The 19,199-nt window shown below is 43.1% G+C and overlaps 1 long non-coding RNA gene across 1 annotated transcript in view; it reads right to left on the reverse strand.

Moving 5' to 3' along the window:
* LOC140906719 (uncharacterized) overlaps positions 1 to 19,199 on the reverse strand; it is a 38,575-nt gene that overhangs the window by 16,629 nt on the left and 2,747 nt on the right. The window contains exon 2 of the long non-coding RNA XR_012157220.1: positions 17,280 to 17,375. This is a non-coding gene — a long non-coding RNA (uncharacterized lncRNA). The remainder of the gene's footprint in view (positions 1 to 17,279; positions 17,376 to 19,199) is intronic.

Genomic DNA, 19,199 nt, shown 5'->3' on the forward strand with positions numbered 1-19,199 from the left:
TCTGTCTGCTATCTCCCCTCCCTTTATTCCTTCTGCCTTGTAGAGTGTGAGGCTACATTAACAATGAGTTAACTCTTGAGGGCTAGTTCATCATTTAGCAGTAAAGCATTCCTTGAGAAATATCCCACCCACTGACTTCACCACCTCAACCAAGCTTCACAATCATCATTGCTGTTTACCCAGTGGTGGATTAAAGATCTTGCCGCCCCTAGGCCCTGAAATAATTGTCGCCGTCAGCTCACCTCCGCTCCACCTCCGCCTCCTCCTCTGAGTGAGCGGCCAGGTCCTGTTTCTCCCTGCCAGTGCTTGTGCGCGAAACAGCTTTGTGAAGGAGGGGGAGAAGGGGAGAATGTGGCACACTCAGGAGAGGAGGTGGGGCCAGGGCGGGGATTTGGGGAAGGGGACCATTGAGGGCAGTGAGGGGGTGGGGAATGGGTGGAGTTGGGGTGGGGGCAGAGGGTGCGAACCAGTGCTGAAGGAAGCAGCCTCTGGCTGCTATTATAAATTTGCCGCCTCTGCAAATTTGCTGCCCTAGGCCTTGTTAGCCTAGGTGTTAATACACCGTTGTGTGTACCAGTATTAAATTGTTGTAAAACTTATAGAGTGTGTGTGTGTGTGGGTGGGGGGTCGTGTGTATGTATATATGTACGTGTGTGTGTATGTATGTGTATATATATATAGTGACAGGGTCAGGCCAGGCTACAGGAGAGTGATAGAAGGCAGATATATTAGCCCCAGGTTAAGAAGGTCCCTTTTCCCTGGGTAAGGTAACAGGGAAGGTTCCAGAACAATCAGGAACTTTCTGGAAACAATTAAGGCAGACAGACTGATTAGAACACCTGCAGCCAATCAAGAAGCTGCTAGAATCAATTAAGGCAGGCTAATCAGGGCACCTGGGTTTTAAAAAGGAGCTCACTTCAGTTTGTGGCGTGCGTGCAAGGAGCTGGGTGCAAGAGGCGCAAGAATCAGAGTGAGAAGGCGTACTACTGGAAGACTGAGAAGAACAAGCATTATCAGACATCAGGAGGGAGGTCCTGTGGTGAGAATAACGAAGGTAGTGGGAGGAGGCCATGGGGAAGTAGCCCAGGGAGTTGTAGCTGTCACGCAGCTGTTACAGGAGCCACTGTAGACAGCTGCAATCCACAGGGCCCTGGGCTGGAACCCGGAGTAGAGGGCAGGCCCAGGTTCCCCCCAGCCCTGCCTCCACCCAACTCCCTACCGGAGGAGTTGAACTGGACTGTGGGTTCCATCAGAGGGGAGGGGTCTCTGGCCTGTTCCCCGATCCACTAGGTGGATCAGCAGAGACTGCGGGGATTGTTCTTCTTTTTTCCCCATGCTGGCCAGTGATGAAGCTAACTGAGTGAATGGCAGATTTGAGCCACAAAAGTGGCCAAACTGAGGGCTTCCGTGAACTTCTGAGGTGAGCAAATCCGCCAATAAGTGCAGGATCCACCAAGGCAGAGGAGGAACTTTGTCACAATATGTAGATATATATATAGTCTTTTTATTATACCAATAAAATAAAAACCAGCAGGATCTTATTAAAGGGAAAAAGGCAAAATACCACATTTATTGTGAATACAGAAAGAATCATAGTAAGCAGTTAGTTATAGCTATAACATTCCATTCAGTCTCATATTTATTCACACATTCATTCATACACACACATACAGGTTCTGCAAGGTTGTTATCATAGTGAGCAGTTAGTTATAGCTATAACATTCCATTCAGTCTCATATTTATTCACACATTCATTCATACACACACACACACAGGTTCTGCAAAGTTATTATAGTTACCAGCCTTAGAGTTGCTCATGCCAAGCTACTGGCCAGGTGGTCTGGACATGAGGAGGGAGCAGGGCCTTGTCAGATGCTCATCTGATGCTCCTGGAAGTTGGTTTGCAGAATCAGACCCCAAAGTTCTCACTTTTTAGAGTCTATTTTTATAGGAATTTCTTCCTATGCCAGTCTATGGGAATTGCTTCATCATGCTGTTGCTGAATCAATCAGCAGATAGCACATTCCTGACAGCTCCATGCTGCTAGATGTTATCTTGTTCTTTGGTTCTCCCATTCTTGAGGCTGTTGGGTGGATTCCAGTCTGCCCTCCGGGGGTCCTCTGGTTATTTCCACTTGACGCCTTCTTCAGCCGATGGACACTGGATTCTTAGGCTGGCACCTCCCTGATCATTCAGTTATTATCCACACCAAGCATCCATCCACATACATCCTCTAGCTCTATTTTAATCACAATTGTTAATACAACAAAAGGGCAGGGAGTCTGTGGGTGCTGTTTCTGTTGTTAGAGTATTGCTTTGAGTCTCTCTCTCTCTGTGAATTGCTTTGAGAACAGACTCTGTCTTAGAATGTACTAACACAATTAGCAGCTTGCAAGTTTCACACACAGAGGGAGAGAAACAGTACCAAAAACCAAGAGACCTCTTAATTAGTAATACCCTGGAATTTAAACTATGGGGAATCAAACTCATTTGTGATTTTAATACAGAACTTCTTTAATATGATCCAACATTTTGTCTGGTGAAAAATATTTCCCTGGAACCTACCCCCTCAATTTACATTCATTCATATGGGGAAACTGGATTTGCTTAACATCATTTTGCTTAAAGTCTCATTTTTCAGGAACATAACTACAATGTTAAGTGAGGAGTTCCTGTGTACTTCTTCCAGCTTGGAATAGGCACATGCCCCATCCATTTCCTGCCAGGAGTGATCTATACGTCAGGGGGCACACAGAGGACACACCTGATTTTCCTGACATGGGGACTGCAATCATAACTGGCGCTTGGGCAAGGAGGCAAGAGAGGCAGATTCTCACAGCACTTCCCCACAACCCTGGGCCACACATCAAATCTAATCCAGAAAGAGGAAAACCAAATGGACAGAGAGCAAAGAGACTTGAAATCAGTAGGAAAAGAGAGGTACAAACAGGGCACTAGCTAGAGAGAAGGAAAACATAAAGCAATAGAAAATTAGATATAGGAGCTTACTGAAATAGTAAAGCATCTACAACAAACAAGGCAAGAGAATGAGAGGGAAAGGGATTAAGAAATAGATTTAAGGAACTAAATATAAGTATTATAATTCTTATTAACTGAGAATGAAACAAACACAAAATGATACCAAAGTAGGTGTGTGAGAGGTGAAGGAAAGCTAGCGAGATTGAGAAACTCTGGAGAAACAGACACTTCTAAGAAAAAAGAAGAGCAAAGAGAGGAAGACCAGGTCTACACGAAGAACTTAAATTGACCAAGCTACGTTACTAATGGATGTGAAAAATCCACAGTCCTGAGCAGCATAGTTAAGCTGATCTAACACCTGGTATGAACAGTGCTAGGTCAAGGGAAGAGTTCTTCCATCAACCTAGCTACTGCCTCTCAGGGAGCTGGATTAACTACAGCTGTGGGAGAATCCCTCCTGTCACTGTAGTGAGTATCTACACTACAAAGTTAAGTCAATTTAAGTTACATTGACATACAGACACTGCTGTAGTTAAACCACTTTTGTAAGTCCACGCTACACTTCTTGTGTCAGTGGAGTGCATCCACAGTAGCAGCTATTGCATCAACACAGAGAGCAGTGCACCGTGGGTACCAATTCCACTGTGCAACTTGCCACCATCTAACCCAGGGAAGGGTTTGCAATGCCTCATGGGGGCAGGTTCAGCATCTCATGATGCAGTTTTCTCCATCCCATGGGCATCCTAGTACATTTTGCACCACTTTTCAAAAGCCCCAGTAACCTGTGTACCTGCCATCTCTGTCAGAAAGCATGGATCCTGCACTGCTCTTCAGTATTGTACTTAACAACATGCTTCATCCTGCAGTATTTCCTCAGCTGAGAGTCTGTTGATGTTGCCTGGGTATCTGCCTTGCTGCATGCCATGGAAAGAAACAATTCAAAATTGCTTTTGGCGTTCACGGAGTAGCTGCACAGGATGGACTGCCAGTTCTGGGCCCTCGAAACAATCACTGAATGGTGGGATCGCATGATTATACAGGTGTGGGATGACGAGCAGTAACTCTCTCCTCAGACCCTATGCTACCTTCAAGTCAGTGGCACTGCTATGGGTATCCGCATGGCCCCACAGTATGCCAACATTTTTATGGATGACTTAGAACAACGCTTCCTCAGCTCTTGTCCCCTAGCGCCCCTCTATTTGCACTACATTGATGACATCTTCATCATATGGACCCACGGGAAGGAGGCCCTTGAAGAATTCCACCTGGATTTCAACAATTTCCACCCCACCATCAACCTCAGCCTGGACCAGTCCACACAAGAGATCCACTTCCTGGACACTACAGTGCAAATAAGTGATGGTCACATAAACACCACCCTATACTGGAAACCTACTGACTGCTATACTTACCTACATGCCTCCAGCTTCGATCCAGGACAGATCAAATGATCCATTGTCTACAGCCAAGCCCTAAGATACAACTGCATTTGCTCCAGTCCCTCAGACAGAAAAACACCTACAAGATCTTTATCAAGCATTCTTAAAATTACAACACCCACCTGGGGAAGTGAGGAAACAGATTGACAGAGCAAGATGGGTACCCAGAAGTCACCTATTACAGGACAGGCCTAACAAGGAAAATAACAGAACACCACTGGCCATCATGTACGGCCCCCAGCTAAAACCTCTTCAGGACATCATCCAGGATCTATAACCTATCCTGGAAAACAATCCCTCACTCTCACAGACCTTGAGAGGCAGGCCAGTCCTCGCTTACAGACAGCACCCCAACCTGAAGTAAATACAGCAACTAATAATCTGGAGGATGGTATGGATTGCAACCTCAGCAAGTTTGCAGATGACACGCTGGAGGGTAGGGATAGGATATAGAGGGACCTAGACAAATTAGAGGATTGGGCCAAAAGAAATCTGATGAGGTTCAACAAGGACAGTGCAGAGTCCTGCACTTAGGATGGAAGAATCCCATGCACCGCTACAGACTAGGGACCGAATGGCTAGGCAGCAGTTCTGCAGAAAAGGACCTAGGGGCTACAGTGGATGAGAAGCTGGATATGAGTCAACAGTGTGCCCTTGTTGCCAAGAAGGCCAGTGGCATTTTGGGCTGTATAAGTAGGGGCATTGCCAGCAGATCGAGGGACATGATCGTTCCCCTCTATTCCACATTGGTGAGGCCACACCTGGAGTACTGTCCAGTTTTGGGCCCCATACTACAAGAAGGATGTGGAAAAATTGGAAAGAGTCCAGTGGAGGGCAACAAAAATTATTAGGGGACTGGAACACATGACTTATGAGGAGAGGCTGAGGGAACTGGGATTGTTTAGTCTACGGAAGAGAAGAATGAGGGGGGATTTGATAGCTGCTTTCAATTACTTGAAAGAGGGTTCCAAAGAGGATGGCTCTAGACTGTTCTCAGTGGTACCAGATGACAAAACAAGGAATAATGGTCTTAAGTTGCAGTGGGGGAGGTTTAGGTTGGATATTAGGAAAAACTTTTTCACTAGGAGGGTAGTGAAGCACTGGAATGTGTTACCTAGGGAGGTGGTAGAATTTCCTTCCTTTGAGGTTTTTAAGGTCAGGCTTGACAAAGCCCTGGCTGGGATGATTTATTTGGGGATTGGTCCTTCTTTGCACAGGGAGTTGGACTAGATGACCTCCTGAGGTCCCTTCTAACCCTGATATTCTATAACACAAACCCAGGAACCAATTCCTGTAACAAACCCAATTGCCTACTCTGTCCCCATATCTACTCTAGCGACACCATCAGAGGACCCAGCCACATGAGCCACACCATCAGGGGCTCATTCACCTGCACATTTACCAATGTGATATGTCATCATGTGCCAGCAATGCCCCTCTGCCATGTACATTGGCCAAAGAGGACAGTCTCTACATAAAAGAATAAATGGACACAAATCAGACATCAGGAGTGGTAACATACAAAAGCCAGTCAATCTCCCTGGACATTCTATAACAGATTTAAAAGTAGCCATTCTTCAACAACAAAACTTCAAAAACAGACTTCAAAGAGAAACTGCAGAGCTACAATTCATTTGCAAATTTAACACCACTAATTTGGTCTTGAATAGGGACTGGGAGTGGCTGGCTCACTACAAAAACAATTTTCCCTCTCTTAGTATTATTGGGAGAGGACCACATCCACCCTGACTGAATTGGCCCTGTCAACACTGGTTCTCCACTTGTAAGGTAACTCCCTTCTCTTCATGTGCACTATGTTTATGCTTGCATCTGTAATTTTCACTCCATGCATCTGAAGTGGGTTTTTTACCCACAAAAGCCTTATGCCCAAATAAATCTGTCAGTCTTTAAGGTGCCACCAGACTCCTCGTTGTTTTTGTGGATCAAGACTAACATGGCTACCCCTCTAAAGCAGTGGCTGCAGAACTTTCAGATGCACAAAGCCACCTTTCTTGAGCTATGTGAAGAGTTCACCCCAGCCCTCTGGTGCAGTGATGCCACAATTAAAGCTGTACTCTCACTGGAGAAAAGAGTGGTGGTCGCTGTGTGAAAACTACCAATACCAGACTGCTACCGATCAGTCACATATCAGTCTGGAATTGGGAAATCCACTGAGAGGTTTGTTGTGATGTAAGTGCTCAGAGCCATTGATCTCCTCCTGCTATGAAGAACTGTGACTCTGGGCAATATGTGGGAAAGAGTGGATGGTTTTGCAGCAATGGGGTTCCCCAACTGTGGTGGAGCAATAGATGGCACACACATACTTATTTTGGCACTAGACCACCTTGCCACAGAGTACATCAACGGATAGGGCTACTTTTCTATAGTATTTCAAGTGCTGGTGGCTCACTGTGGTTGTTTCACCGACCTTGATGCAGGCTGGTTTAAGAGAAGGTGCATGACACATGTATCTTTAGAAACACTGGCTTGAACAGAAAGATGCAAGCAGGGATTTTCTTTCCAGACCAGAGGATTACCATTGGTGATGTGGAAATGACAGTCGAGATCCTGAGACACCCAGCCTACCCCTTACTCACGTGGCTAATGAAGCTGTATACCAGCTACCTTGACAGCAGCAAGGAGCACTTCAACAGGCTCAGCAGGTGCAGAATGACTGTTGAATGTGACTTTGGCCGTTTGAAGGGCTGCTGGCATGGTCTACTCAGGAGGTTAGACCTCAGTGAGGACACTATCCCCATGGTCATAATTACCTGCTGTGTGCTTCATTATATCTGTGAAGGAAAGGGAGAGAAGTTTTCCCCCGGGGTGGCGCACAGAGGTGGATGGGCTGTCTGTCTGCTGCTTTGAAGCAGCCACATAGCAGAGCTATAAGAAGAGCTCCACAGGAAGCTATTTGGCTCAGTGAGGCTTTGAAGGAGCATTTTAACAATGAGCCACAGGTAATGTGTGTTGCTTTAATGTGCTGAGCCTGGTGGGGGATTTTTTTATACCATACTATGAACCTTGTAATGATTGCTGTGTATGCACTACTGTAACAATGCAAATGCTCCGATTGCTATTTTCTGTGAATGTTAACAGCAGCCCCTATTGGTTGGAGAATAATAAAGATAAATTCAGTCTCCATAAGTGGGTTTTTATTCCACGCTCATGCAAACATACCTATGGAATGTTGAGGCAAACTTCATACATACAGGGGAAAGTATCTTTTAAGAGGAAGGAACAAGGAATTCACAAGGACATACACTAACCAGGCTCTGCCAGCTGGGTGTATGTGCAGTTGTCGTGTGTAATCTCCACCAGGGTGGAGTGCCTGGGGTACAGCTGCAGCCCCGGAAAATACATGGAATATGGTGAGGAGGGAGGGTAGGGAGATCCCAGAATGCAGTTCTCTATGGGCTGTGGGTGGAGGCGAGCATGGATGCATTCACCCTGAAATTCAATCAGAGACTGCAGCATGCCTGTCTGTTCCCTGAGCAGGGTTATCTCTCGCTGCCTGTTTCTCCTGTCCTCACTATCCCTCTGTACAACCTGAAGCACCAGAGGCTTGCAGGACCTCCTGGAACATGTCTTCCCTTGTCCTCTTCTTTCTCCCCCTGCCACTCTGCCAGTGTGGATGGAGAGACCCTCAAGGCCACATTTGCAGCTGCTAAGGAAAAAATGGACAGAGGTACTATTGTCAGTGCATGTACTCCCCTTGGTCCACACAAGTTACAAGCTCAACGTTCTCACTTTCCTTTGGGACTCTCAGAGCATAGTGGCAGCCCCTGCTGTGGTGAGTGTGGCCCGATGGGGAGCAGGCAAGTTGGGACAATAGGGGGTGGGGAGTAGCAGGGGATATCAGTACAACTGGATAGGGTTATTGTACTGGATACGGGCACCATTTTCTATAGGAGGTAGTGATTGTAGCTGATATCTTACTCCTCAGGGTATCAGAGGCTGCAAGAGAGTAGCTCCTGCATGCATCTAGCCAAGTCTGTGTGCTGCAATGGTGCCTGCTGAAGTAATTGTCCAGTGGCATGGCAAAGTCTTCCTACCACAGGGGAAGACCCAAGGCAGCCCTCCCAAGAAACCTTTGGCAGAGGATTGAAGACTGCCTCCAGAAAAGTTTCCTAGAGATCTCTATGGAGGATTCAGAGGACATCCTGGTGCACACAAACTACTCATGCCACCAGATTCCCCTGTTGTCTGTCCCACATCTTCTTCCTTATCCAGCACCTCATCCTCAGGGTTCACTCCAGTGACCTGTGACTCCACGTCCCCTAAAATATCCACAGGGCTCTTAATGGTGGAGGTGGGGTTGCTGCTGAGGATGGCATGCAGCTCCTTGTAGAAGCACCATATCTGCAGCTCTGCACCAGAGCAACTATTTGCCTCCCTGACCTTCTGGTACACCTGACTTGGTTTCTTGATTTTTATGCAGAACTGCTGCGTGTCCCTATTGTAGCCCTTCTCCTCTATGCCCTGAGCATGCTGGCTGTAGATGTCAAGGTTCTGAATGCTGGATCGCAGCTGTGCCATTACAGCCTCCTCTCCTGATGGACTAAGGAGATCCACCACCTCAGGTGTACTCCAGGAGGGAGCACATTGGCTGCGTGGAGTGGGCCTGCTCAGCTGGGCAATTGCTATGTGAGCTATCCACACCAAGCAAACAGGAAGAGCAAGTTTAAAACTTCCTGGGGGTTTAACAGGGGAGGGGCATTCACCTGGGTACCTGCCTGCCTGGCAGCAGAGTTCAAAATGGCGACCAGAGTATTTATAGTGGGGCACTGAGGCACACCTCTGGGAAGCCACTTAGGCCTACGTAAGCAACGCAGTGTCTACACTGATGCTGCATTGCCCTAACTCCATCAAACTAACTGCTACATCTCTTGCCAATGTGAATTTATTAGGTCGGCATAGCGGGCCACTTAAAACATCTACACTACAATGTTCCTCCTGCCTTCTCTATAACTAGGTCAACATAAGCTGCCATTGGCCTAACTCTGTAGCATAGACTAGGGCTTAGAAACAGAACATTAGGTGCCAAAGACATGACATAAAGGTTAGGGGATTTTTATGCATACCAGAAAACAGTTTATATATGTTTGTTTTTTTGTTTAAAGTTTTCCAGCCCTCTGTGAAGAAAGAAGTGGTTCAGGACTATTTAGAAAAGCTGGACGAGCACAAGTCCATGGGGCCGGATGTGCTGCATCCGAGAGTGCTAAAGGAGTTGGCGGATGTGACTGCAGAGCCCATTGGCCATTATCTTTGAAAACTCATGGCGATCGGGGGAGGTCGAGGACGACTGGAAAAAGGCTAATGTAGCGCCCATCTTTAAAAAAGGGAAGAAAGAGGATCCTGGGAACTACAGGCCACTCAGCCTCACCTCAGTCCCTGGAAAAATCATGGAGCAGGTCCTCAAGGGATCAATTCTGAAGCACTTAGAGGAGAGGAAAGTGATCAGGAACAGTCAGCATGGAGTCACCAAGGGCAAGTCATGCCTGACTAGTCTAATTGCCTTCTATGACGAGAAAACTAGCTCTGTGGATGAGGGGAAAGCAGTGGACGTGCTGTTCCTTGACTTTAGCAAAGCTTTTGACACTGTCTCCCACAATATTCTTGCCAGCAAGTTAAAGAAGTATGGGCTGGATGAATGGACTATAAGGTGGATAGAAAGCTGGCTAGATTGTCGGGCTCAATGGGTAGTGATCAATGGCTCCATGTCTAGTTGGCAGCTGGTATCAACTGGAGTGCCCCAAGGGTCGGTCCTGGGGCCGGTTTTGTTCAATATCTTCATAAATGATCTGGAGGATGGTGTGGATTGCACCCTCGGCAAGTTTGCAGACGACACTAAACTGGGAGGAGAGGTAGATACGCTGGAGGGTAGGGATAGGATACAGAGGGACCTAGACAAATTAGAGGATTGGGCCAAAAGAAATCTGATGAGGTTCAACAAGGACAAGGGCAGAGTCCTGCACTTAGGACGGAAGAATCCCATGCACCGCTACAGACTAGGGACCAAATGGCTAGGCAGCAGTTCTGCAGAAAAGGACCTAGGGGTTACAGTGAATGAGAAGCTGGATATGCGTCAACAGTGTGCCCTTGTTGCCAAGAAGGCCAGTGGCATTTTGGGCTGTATAAGTAGGGGCACTGCCAGCAGATCGAGGGACGTGATCGTTCCCCTCTATTCCACATTGGTGAGGCCTCATCTGGAGTACTGGGTCCAGTTTTGGGCCCCACACTACAAGAAGGATGTAGAAAAATTGGAAAATGTTCAGTGGCAACAAAAATGATTAGGGGACTGGAACACATGACTTATGAGGAGAGGCTGAGGGAAGTGGGATTGTTTAGTCTGCGGAAGAGAAGAATGAGGGGGGATTTGATAGCTGCTTTCAACTACCTGAAAGGGGGTTCCAAAGAGGATGGATCTAGACTGTTCTCAGTGGTAGCAGATGACAGAACAAGGAGTAATGGTCTCAAGCTGCAGTAGGGGAGGTTTAGGTTGGATATTAGGAAAAACTTTTTCACTAGGAGGGTGGTGAAAGACTGGAATGCGTTATCTAGGGAGGTGGTGGAATCTCCTTCCTTAGAAGTTTTTTAGGTCAGGCTTGACAAAGCCCTGGTTAGCAGCCAAGCAGGAGTTTTGTGGATCACAGTGGCACTAAAATAGCTCTTAGGTGCCTAACTACCTTCATAGATCACACCCTTTGTCCTGATCTTTTATCTCATGCTTTTTGTCTGGAACGAGAGTGCTATATTGCTTCCAGGAGACATGAGGTGGGTTATAAAGTGACAACCATCATGATAAGGCCGGAAACTCTAGTCCCACCAATTTGAGCCTGCATTGCCTGTTTCATTGACAGTGATGGGAGATGGTGGATTAAAACCAGAAATAAAAAGAATGAGAACCATTTCTAGACCAAGTGATCTAGTCTACTCACCTATATAAACTCATATGCAGAAGTACTTCCACGATCTGGGCCTTAATTTTTAACCTTTGCCTTTATTATTTTAAAAATGATTTCTAAACTTTCTCTGGCCATGATCCAGCATCACGCCTGGATTGCATGAATCCCTGGATAGCCCCATTAAAGTCAATTCAACTCAACAGACATACAAAGATATCTGCATGCTAGAAGATTCCATTCTAGGAACACAGCCTATATTTCTAATGTGTTTTAATAGGTTATTGTTGCTATTTTCATTTATATTCTTATTTTAGACCTCATGCCAATTTGCATGCTTTCCTGACAGATTTCATTTGATATTTTTAATCCTTGCATATTTGCTCTTACCATAACTACTTGTAGGACTAGACTTTAATATGGTATTATGAGCCTAATGTTAGGATTTCTTTAATCTTGACCATGGAACTTGCTACCTTAATGTTATATTATTTCCTAATAAACTAGCACTCTACAAAACTGTAGATACTCACACAAAAAACTTACCAAAACACAAGGAAGTAATTCAACATTTTTAGATCTGGGACTCAGCGCTACTTTCTTCTTAATTACTTTTATTCTCTTAAAGTGACAGACCCTTCCATCCCAAATGTTGTTACAGAGATTAAATACTGCCCATGCGGTGAGAACACTTGCCCATAAGTGTTTCAGAGGTGTTGAGAGAAAATGGCAATGTAATCCACAATAGAACAAATATATATTTCTTGTAAATTTATCACTGTAATTGATTAAAGAGTTATTTTAGCATTTGTTCAGGTATCCTGTTCTGAAAATGTCATCAATACAGTTAGCACATTTAGTCAGTATTGCAAAACTGTAAGAAAGAATCAGAAAGAATTAGGAGAACATAATCTGCATTAGCCATTGAATATATCAAGTAGAGGGAAGAAGATGCACCTATTCTAAAATGGTCCATTTTATCTTTTTGCAGCTTTCTCAAAAGTGTTATCAATATTAAAATGCACATCCACAAAGTGAAATAAATAAGAAAAGGGTATAAATATTCCTCATTTTATTAATTGTTCCTCTCACTGAGTTAGTTAATTGTCTGCTTACTGCTTAGAGACATGAAGAGCTCTGTGTAGCTTGAAAGCTTTTCTTTCACCAAGAGAAATTGGTCCAATAAATAATCCTCACCCACCTTGTCTCTCTAATATTCTGGGACCAACACAGCTACAACACTACTTACTGCTCTGACTCTTGTGAGTAGAATACACAAATCCCTAGTGCAATACGGGTGATATAGAAACGTATTATACATTGTCATTCAAAAACTTAGAAGTTAATACATCTTCAGTAGTGGAACTTCAAAAGTATTTAAAGGGACACTGTCAACTTAGTTCAAAATTTACATTTTTAACAACAGAAATGCTGTAACATTATTAGAAATAAAATTTCAAGGAAATAAGTTGTTTTAAAATGTAAATTTTGAATATTTGAAACTCAATTTTTGAAACTCAATTACTGTAGCATTTAAGAACACATAAGCAAGTAAACTTGAAACAAAAGTGAAACTCACCACATTGATTTTCATTATCTAAACAGAAATATGTGCAAAGAATAAATGCAGCATGAACTAAAGTAATCTGTCACTTAATAAAGTGTTCTTCACCTAGATAAAGGAATGTTGATTACATCTTCTCTTTAAGTTCATGATGCTTGTAAGCAGGTTCAAGCGTTTTTTTAGTCTGTGAGGAAAAATTGCTCTATCTAAAAATAAAATGAAATGTGGTAGCCAACTAGGCGATAAGACTAAATTTTTGATATTTGGAATACCTGAGATTAAATTCTGAAAGCTATCTACTATGCATATTGTGACAGTGCACTCCATATGATTTTATGAAAATATGCTAATGAGTGTGAATATAATGTAACTGGAATATGCTTCATGCAAAAGGTCTCTTGTAAGGTATCATTACAAAGCTTATAATCTACTGAGTGTGGTCATCCTATTTGTATAAATGTATCATTCTTGTATCTGGAACTAGAAATATGAAATATAACTCTGAGGTCCTATTGTAATTATGCAAAGTGTGGGCCATTAATGGTGGTTTGGAATCTTGATGGCTCCCATCAGCTAGGACATTTGGTTGTAAATGGCTGTTTATTTGAAAGCGTTCCTGTGAGTCAGGCCAGGAAGAATGAAGGCTCGGGGGTCTCACAGGACATGTGACCATGTCACCTGGTACTGAAATCCACCTTAAACCTGGTGCTTTTCCATTCAGAGAAACAAAGGATTCCCATCTTGTGCCAAAGCTATTAAAGGGGGTGGAACAGAGCAAAGAGGACTGTAGACATGAGAAATCCTCTACCTACCACCTGAGCTGGAACAAGGACTGTACCAGGGGAAAGGATTGGGCCCAGACTAGAAAGGAGTCTAGTCTGTGAAAGAAGCTTACTGGAACATCTCAGAGGGTGAGATTTACCTGTATTCAGTTCCCTACAGTATTAGGCCTAGATGTGCGTGTTTTTGTTTTATTTTGCTTGGTAACTTACTTCGTTCTGTCTGTTATTACTTAGAACCTCTTAAATCCTACTTGTTATACTTAGTAAAGTCACTTTTGTTTATTAATTAACCCAGAGTAAGCAATTAATACCTGGGGGAGCGAACAGCTGTGCATATCTCTCTATCAGCGTTATTAGAGGGTGAAGAATTTATGAGTTTACCCTGAATAAGCTTTATAAGAGTAAAACAGATTTATTTATTTGCATTGGGAACTGGGTATCTGAGTGCTGGAGACAGGAGCACTTCTTAAGCTGTTTTCACTTAAGTCTGCAACTTAGGGGTGCGTGGTTCAGACCCTGGGTCTGTGTTGGAGCAGACTGGCATGTCTGGCTCAACAAAGCAGGTTTCTGGAGGCCCAAACTGGAAGAGAAAATGGGTTCAGAAGTAGTCTCAGCACATCAGGTGGCAGTTCCAAGGGGGTCTCTGTGACCAGACCCATCACACCTATATATGCCGCTTTTCATTTCATAGTTACATAGTTCAGGGTTGTCATTCATTTCAATAAGAGCAGCATTACAAATCTTTGTATTTTTAAAAATAATGAAAACCCTTTCTTAAATAGATCAGTAGTATAGGTCTGACTTCCATAGTTGTGTACAGCAGTGCAAAGCCAGTGTAAAATGCTGCTGTTTTGATTTGGTAGAATTTTACTGTACTTACTTTCCATTTATATTAATTACAACCGCAGGTGAAAGGCAGTGGAGAATTAGGCCCATAGTATCTAAGCACTAAACACAAATTATTTAGATTTCCAAAGCACTTCTGGAAAGCAGGGAGACATCTGCTTCCTAGAGAGACATCTGCTTCTGCTCTCTGATAATAAGATTACTTAGAATCATTGTCAACAGAGTGCTGATTCCCTGAGAGGTGTAATATATAACACTGTGGAGAGAGGAACAGGACAGGAGAGTAGAGGCATGCCAAGTTGTATCCTCTCCTGCTAGATGATGGCTGAAGCCAACCTTTTCCATTATCTTGGGAGACATCAACTGAAATAAGCCACCTTTCTTAGTTTGGGTCTTAAATGATATTCCTTGTAAGTCTATTGTAAAGTGCACTTATTGAGGTCTTGAACTCAATGTGTGCGAAGCGCCTTACGTGACCTACCACTGCTCTGACAGTCCTATCGTGTAATATATTTGATGTGAAATAAGATTTTTTTAGGATGCTAACTTCCATTCAAATGAATAGAAGAATTGTTCAAGCTATCCACATCTCAACTTCATCAAGATTTGATTTGATCAAATTATTGTACTGCATTTAATGTACTGCAGGTACAGAGACTGTACGGGCAAGGCTATGTGAGAGAATATGTATCTACCCTCTGTTTAACTAATGCATGGCAGAACTTGTATTATAGTTGTAGACCAGTACATGTTTGAGAGTTTGGAATTTCCTGACAGACCCAAACACTGAAGTTTCTATTTTTTTTTTTAAATTCTTTTAAAGCTAAGTGCAGAGTGATCAGCCGATCTGACATCCATTCAATTGTAATGGACTGAGAAAACAGAAAACTAAGAAAATTGGCCTGACAAAGTGTTAAATAACATCACAAAAATTAGAGGTGATTGGAATACTTCCATCAAAATTAAATTAGCAAAATATAGAAATAAAATCTTAACATTGTAGTGTTTTCTTTAATGGTTTATGGCCACGCTGTTGAATATCAGCGTGCTTCAATGCATTTTATTCTAGAGATAATCAGTGTGCCTGCTGGCTCACATTACTGTCTTCCAGATTATTTTCCATTGTTACAGACTAGATAAATTCTCCTCCCTTTTTTTAGACAAGTAATTTTTGAGAGCGATTTTAAGAGTCAATCAAACCAATAGAAAAGGTCTATTGTGGTTGGTACAAAAGGTCCAGGACAGTCATATTGAAAGGCCTGTCACGGTGAACCATGGAGAAAGCCCTGAATTGTTTTTCTCTAACCACTATAAGAGACTTGGGGGTAGCCCATGTAAAAAGACTGTGGCAGACATATAATTAGAATTGGAAAAAAATGATAACCAGACATGATAATTTCCCTTCCTGTGTTTAAGGATAGTATTATTCCCCTCAAAAGCATGGCTGCTGCCTTTTCAGACTTTACCTGTTTCCAATTTAAGACTACAAATAAAATGTGAAAACAAGATGCTTTTAAAATATATATATCTGAAATGGGCCTTTCCATTTTATTATAAATTAGGAAAGAGTCAACTGCAAACAAAAATTCTGAATCTGAAGCCATTCCTTTAGTTTTTCGCACAGGCTTCAGTACACAATCTGTTCATCCCATCTCTAAATAGAATAAGACTCCAAAGTGATTATACATGTTTTTCATGCTCACAATATTGCAAATTTTTTTTTACAACTTAATGAATGTGATACTGGCTTTTCAACTAAATACAGAAGTCATACTAATTACCAGCTATTCTCAGAGGTTTGACACTGAAGGTTTCATTCTTCCCTTCCCCACTGAAAGGAGAAGAGTTTTGCCATTAGCATCACTAGGAACAGTCTCGGGCACTAGAAACTATTTGAGCTAGAATGATATTCAGAACACTGGAGGTATATACTCTAGGGAAAACAGTAGGAGATCTTGGCCTCCTGCTTACAGAAGAATCCCTATTTTATGAACTAATAAGGGATTGAGGAACTCCTAAAATCAAAGGTTTAAGATTGAACATCTCAGAATTACATCAGGTATGATGTATCAGTTGCAGTATGGTGCACTGCATCGCTTTCTTCTTGTCCTTCAAACCCCTACAAAGTGATTTTTAATGCACTTAAGGCACCAGAAGTTGAAGAGATGTCAACTTGTTCTTCATCAACATCACTTTTGTTATATTTTGTTTTGTTTCTTTTTTCTGTCAAGGGCAAAATGGATCATATAGCCAGTCATTCATAAGACTGGAGTTCACAAAATTGTGGTTCTACTGGAGTTACCCAACATAGATCAGCAAATGAGATCTTGGCTTTGATGGTTGTGTTGAAACTGCATTCATTTTAAAATTATGGGTGGTTGGATAGGCCAGATATATTATTTGAAGTCTTCATAAATACTAGACAGATGCTGACAGGTCAAAAGAGATCAGAAATAAGCAAAATAATTATGGAGATAGATGGAACTGTGTAAACAGTGCATTAAATACAGCAAAGGATATAATAGTATAGAAAGAGTGTAAACACCAAGGAGAAACTTTTAAAAAAAACACCTTACTCTAGCTGCATTCTGATTTCACTTGGTTCCTGTTGGACCACTCCAAAGGCAAATATTTGCTTTTCAGAAGTGTTCTTAATGGGATCCAAAGATAAGTCAACTCTAGCAGGAGAAGTTAATAGCAGTCAGTGAGAGGGTGTAATTCATTATCTAATGATATAGTGAAATCATTAGTCTTGTTAACCCACCTTCTTCACACCTGAGAAATCTTCAGATTCCCCTCTCTGTGGTATAGTTCCTGCAGGGAACATTACCATGGACCTCCGAACACACTTCTCTGGAACCTAGGTAGCAAATAAGAGATACATGATTAGAGATTTTTTTTTTAAATTAAAAAAAAGTTTCAATAACTGCCAGTCACATATTAATGGTGGATGTCAAAATATATTACTAGGTACAGTACTAATGAATTGGGCAGGAGGGAAGGAATTGCAGAGGCTCCCTAGACATCTTACTGCAAGGAGCAGTGTCAGAGCATAACTCTAAGGGATGCACATGCAGAGTCTCACCTAGGTAAATACAACTGAAAATACTGAACTAATCTGTGAGGACTAGTAACCTAACACCAAATTATATTTAGTATTATCTAACAATTAAATTGTATAATATAGAATGTAGCACAATCATTTTACTGTAGAAATCTATTCAATTCACTGCAATCAGGCATGTACCTACTACAAGTGGTTATGTTCAGACCTGTGGGATAGGTCCCACTGTTGCGCTCCTGAAATGCTTGCATGGAGTGAACTATAGGGATATGTGTCAGTCCTGCATCCACAATAGTGTATCTAATATGGATGCACTGCACTGTTGCAGCTTGCACAGGTTCAGTCATACCAAATGCAAGTTGCAAGGATAGTTCACAGCACAGACAAAGCTAGAGATGTTAATGTGATTTCCCTGGGGCCACATAATGAATGAGTGGCAGAGCCAGGATTAGAATATGGGAGTTTGCAGCTCATAGGCCTTTGCTTAATCCATTGGACCCTGTTGCCTTTTGGGAACCCCATCTTCTCTGATCAGTGCAGTCCTGAACTAGTGAAGTTAGTCAGTAGGGGTCTGATTGTACTGATCTAACTCTAGGCAACTGTATTACATTTTTTTCCCCTGCTTGTGAAACTTTTACAATCAGTTTCTGTAAACAGGATTTTTGAAGTTTCCTAGTGTATGCTGACTTTAAGAACAGCTATTTTTCTAAAACTTGCAGAAATTTACCAATCCAGGGACAGTCTCCTTGCCTGTGCTTCATCATGAACATAATGGGAAATACGTATTTCACCCCTGTCCAAAAACATTACTGTTCCCATATAATGTTTTTGAAGAGTTGTTCAATCAGTCACAGATTGTACAGTAACTTCCTCTTAGCTGGGTGGTGAGCCTGACTCCCTGATAAAGAAATTTACTCTCTCTCCATCTTTCTGTCTCTCATCTGTCTCTAGAGGTGTAGCAGTTATACCACCATCTCGGTTTCTGAGGTCTGACCCAGTCTCACTCAGGTTACCAGAAACTCAGAGTTGTTCTTGAAGTTTGGCCTGGGAGATACACAACCCTTTGTGGCACCAGATGTATCTACCAAGGGTGTTACCTAAGCACAGTTACCTATTGCTCCCTGCAGGCACCAGATTAGGAGGGTGAGTGTGCTTGCTTTTTACTGCAGAACTAGCTTCTTCAACAGCTGTGCTGTCTTGTGATTTCCCTTGCTCTAACCTCTAAATGTGGCCCCTCTTTCAGCAGCATCTCGGCTCCCTCAAATTAGGCCAGCCCTGGGCACAAATGACCTGCTACTCCCAATCTCCTACCTTCCAAATCCCTCTGTATCCAAGCCACCTAAACCTGGGTTATCAGCTTGAACTCCACCAACTTCCTTTACTTGCAGTACCAACTACTTTACTTATAGCCCTCTGCACCTGGAACAAGGCCTCCAATCCTCACTTCCCCACCCCCACTAGCCAAAAACTCTGACCACTACTGCCCTCACTCCTTTTGCTGGCCTTCCTAATATCTGATTTTTACTGCTCTCTCAATCTGATACCATCAACTGCCTTCCCCCTCCTTGACCCTAGACTCCAACCGTTCCCATTCCCTGCACCCCCATTTTTTTGCCTGTC

Source organism: Lepidochelys kempii, chromosome 2 (genome assembly GCF_965140265.1).
Source record: "Lepidochelys kempii isolate rLepKem1 chromosome 2, rLepKem1.hap2, whole genome shotgun sequence".
In the NCBI taxonomy this organism is placed as follows: domain Eukaryota; kingdom Metazoa; phylum Chordata; order Testudines; family Cheloniidae; genus Lepidochelys; species Lepidochelys kempii.